Here is a 4,843-nt window from a genome sequence, read left to right as displayed (position 1 = left end):
CACACAACTCCTTTGTTCATAATTATCTACACCCACAGATAAAACACAGCAAAAATAGTATTTCAATATGATCAGTCTTTTGTGTAGAAATTAAAATGAGTGGAAGTATAAAAGAAATATATGTTTTCGATTAGAATTATAACTTTACTCAAGAACTAAATGAGCAAAATAAGTTAGTTCGAAGTTATGGAAAGAGCTAAAAATTATTAAATCGCACTTATTATTTTCAGCATGGTTAATTTAGTATTATAAAAATTATGTTAACAAAATTATAGGTAAATCTGTTTTTTGTTTGTTTTTGGAATTTCGCACAAAGCTACTCGAGGGCTATCTGTGCTAGCCGTCCCTAATTTAGCAGTGTAAGACTAGAGGGAAGGCAGCTAGTCATCACCACCCACCGCCAACTCTTGGGCTACTCTTTTACCAACGAATAGTGGGATTGACCGTCACATTATACGCCCCCACGGCTGGGAGGGCGAGCATGTTTAGTGCGACGCAGGCGCGAACCCGCGACCCTCGGGTTACGAGTCGCACGCCTTACGCGCTTGGCCATAGGTAAATCTAAAATGTAAACTATTTCATGGAAGTCGCTGTCATTATCTAAGATAATTAAAAAACTATTTTGGTTTATTGTTCACGAATCCCCTCTACGACTAACTGTGAGTAACGTGATTTAAATCACCGCTAATCAAGATACATTGTAACTTGTGCATAAAAATACATTTATTTTATCGTATAGCGCAAGGGTTTCCAAACCTTTTTGGACAAGGGCCGGGAGATAGATCTTTCTTGGCTTCGCGGGTCGGAGGGGTTGTGGTAAAATCAAGTAGGAATGCATAAATCATCAGAATATAACATCACTAATTTATTTCTCACAAGAGCACATACTGAAAATATTTGAGATGTACAATCACATTTTTTTTAGCATTAGAGAGAGGCATGAAACTGGTGCTTTTCTGACAAAATTACACTTCATTTAAGTTCAAATTTAGTGCTCCCTATCATCAAAACTGATTGTAAATGCTTCTCAGATATGGCTGATTTGTAACTATATTTTACGTAATTCAGCTTTGAAAATGTCTTTTCACAGAAATAGGTAGTTTCAAAAACTGAAATGAATTCACAAGCAAAATTTTTAAATGAACATATTGATTACTTGGGAGGCATTTATAGAATTCTATCAGTTTCCTTTCTTTGTATTTGTCCTTCAACACGCCGTTGGATAGCAGCTCAATTACTTTCATTTGAAATTCAGGTGGCAGTTCATCAGTAACACAATCAAATGAGTTTGGAAGATCCTTATTTCTGTTGCATTCGTATAAAGATAAGAAAAACGCTTATTTAGTTGTAGTTTCAGGCCAGAAAGAATATCTTGTGCAAACCTGCGTGGGAATGGAAAGTTCTTACTTGAACTTTTCACAACATGAAAAATGTGTGAACTTCATCATCAACTGGAACTCAAAAACAATTAGTTTTTGCTGAAATGCTTTCACCTCAATGTACATATTGCAGATAAGCGCGGTTCCCCTTATAATCTAAGATTGAATTCGATAGTGTGAAACAATAAAACGACCCTCTTAATATGCATGTGTGGTTAAATCCAGTTTTAACCACCAATAATTATTACTTATCACTGAATAATAATCAGTTTTACTTACATAAATATTTTTAACGCTACACTGAGTTGCTGTCACTGCACTGATTATAAACTGTCTATGCAATCCTCAAAAAGAAGTCTCATATGTTTTGACGCATTAGATATCATTCTGCTGTGAAGTTGGATAACTGATTACATAACAACACTAGGACTTCATACCTACTCTTACAGATAACTGCCTTCCTTACTTTCTAGAAGTTAAGCTATGTGACATAGAACTGACGTACTAAACTTTGTACGTAGTAAACCAAGGGATCCACTTTGCATACATAGTGGTCGTATAGTTTCCTTTTCCACATACACTTATCTATTGACCTTTCCTGGACCTGATCTGACTGGTATTCAATAATTCTCCTACACAAAATCAGCTTAAATGTTACACTGCAAAAATAATAAGCGTAACAGTACACCAATTCCAAGAATACTAATGTCAAACCAATGTTGGTGATGGTTATCTTTGTTGTATGACATACTTTAGATATATATAGTTACCTGTTTATTCATTAGTTTGATTGATAATTTCGTGTACTGGCTGTTCCTGTACATCCTTGTAGAATGGCACTCACATAACAATACTCAATAATCACTGAGAGATTTGAACTAACCATCAAACCTTCAGATGCAACTCAACTATTGCCTTCCTTCAGTTTATGGCCAGACCTGACAAGGGTTCTGGTGGTTTCTTGGAATTAAAGTGGTATTTTTTGCAACCTAATGTTGGCTCTCCTATACCTGCTGAGCTGCCACTCAAAATTTAAAGTCTTGTCTACCTTGCTACTCAGCATAGTAAGAGAAACTGAAATTCTCTTTGCAAGCGTTTTACTCTCCTCTTTCAAGATGATATAATTGTCATAGATATATCATTTAAACCATAAGAGGCCTAGGATAGTCATGCCCATTCTCTGAATACCAGCACAACTACATCACCATGTCAAAATGTGTGTAGCTGGTTAATCTCTAGCTGGGATCAAACATTGTGCTTCATGGGTGTTTGGGTAGGATGATCAGAGTTGAATCCATTGCTTTGAAATTACCACTGGATAGTCCTTCCAAAACTAGTTTACAAAGTTATCCTTGCAATCTATTGAGGCTATTTCAGGTAAAATTTACCACATGAGTAGACTCCTATTCTTTTTTAACATTAAACTCACGACAATGGATTTCTCTATTTCCCTCCTGGTGTCATGTCCAGTGCAACACAGTATGCTTGTTTCACAATCATAAAGTTGTGCATCACTGAAATGTTCCATGAGATATACAGCCAGATCATTCCAAAGTCAAACCAAGATATTACATAGGCTACTTTAGACTCCAATTGTTCCTTCACTGTACCCTTCAATTTTGGGAGGAGATTTGCTTAATTTTGCTCATTGGGAAAAGCAGCACACCAAAACGTTTCCCTTAGTAATCTTTCACTTGAGAAAAACATGTCCTTGACGTTATAGGCACAGTATAGTAGGCACTCTCTGATATCCATAGTCCAGGATAAGAGAATAGTGACTTGGCTTGGAAAGACGTATCACTATCTTTCTACTCATTATCAACTCTGCTGGTGAAATAGCTTAGTATTATCAGGTAGTTTCCACAACAGCTTGGGTTTGGTTCCTCTGACTATAAAAGGTTTGGAAGTACTATACAGACTGCCCTCATTAAGTCTCAGATTCACCATATACCACTCCATTGTTATGATTTTCAGTTATCATTGCTTTTCTCTAAGTTTATCCACAAGGGAAAGGAATGAACAACCATTTTAAGTTGTCATTGGCTGCAACTAGATTAAAGTTATAAATTTTCTCAGCATTAGCAAATGAGTAATGTACAAAAAAATGGCTTCTCCAGAGCTGACATGTCTTTGATACAACTGCCTCTCTTTGGTGGCTGGCTCTTCCTCTTGGTTATCTGTCATTCTAGCAGTGGAAAATCAAACTTCCATAATTTAAGGCCATTTAAACTTATATTTCAGAACAGTGAGAGTAGAGCGCAATATACATATCAGTATAAATAGAAAAACTGTACAATAAAATATTCTAATCCTAGCATAAATGTACTTCTTCCTATACAATCCGAGTTATATTCAGGTAAAACTGGGTTATCCTCAAATCCAATAGATAAGCCCACTTAATAACAGGAGGTTTCAAATGATATTATGAAGGATTGACAAATACTGTTGTAAGCTCATCTGTAGTTGTTAAAAAAAAAAAAATCACACCAAATAGCTTTGAGACATAGGAGACAATAACTGTGGCTATCTTGTGAATGTAAAAAGAATGAAACTATCATGGTTATTATTATACACGTAAATTATTTCCCAAGAGTCGCATAAAGTTAAAAAAATCTTTTTATTGCAATTAAATATATGAGAAAGAAAATATAATGGAGGAATATGTGAACAAATAATATAACCCCAGTGAAGTGTTGTGCATATTTATTTTTTAAAAACTGAATAAATAAACATTATTCGAAATAATGGGTGACACCCACCAATATCATATAAAATGAATAATTGCAACTTGTCAATTTATCACTAATAAAGTATAATAAAAATAAGCAAATAAACTGTCAAATACTCTAGAATTTTGTATTTGTTTCAAACTGAATAATGTTCTTGTTTTTAATATTATATGTTTATCAATGTACGATGCAGATTGTTCTGTATCAATTTCCACAGTTAAGCCAATATGTTTGATTGTCATTTGACCTCAGTTTTCATGTAAACTTATAGAGCTTTAAACAATATTCATACTGGGATTTATGAGTGTCCATTGGCTTCTTTTCAAACTAGATATTATTTCACAACATTAGGTGCATAATTGGGATTAATATTTTACTAAGAGGTGAATCTAAGCCCAACAAGTCTTGTGCATGAAGAAATTACATGATTTGACAAGGATAAGAATTTGTTGTACCTATTAGCAATCAGAGTTCCATCAATTTTGTGCATGTCCCCAATACAACTGACTGAAATGCACCTAACACTTTCACTGGTCTCCCGAGGTGCTTTATTACAGTTACTATTCTCCTCTCTTCCACCCAAGACACTATCACTAGTTGATGACAAACAATTTTAATTTAGATTCATCCATCAGGATCTCTCTTCTAGATCTGTTCATTCCATTGTTGGAAGACTGATGGCCATTTCAGAATCTTGGTTTAGTTACCTGTTCTATGCAGCAGTTTTGTGTAGCC

Source organism: Tachypleus tridentatus, chromosome 5, assembly GCF_004210375.1.
Source record: "Tachypleus tridentatus isolate NWPU-2018 chromosome 5, ASM421037v1, whole genome shotgun sequence".
In the NCBI taxonomy this organism is placed as follows: domain Eukaryota; kingdom Metazoa; phylum Arthropoda; class Merostomata; order Xiphosura; family Limulidae; genus Tachypleus; species Tachypleus tridentatus.
This window is presented reverse-complemented; position numbering follows the sequence as displayed.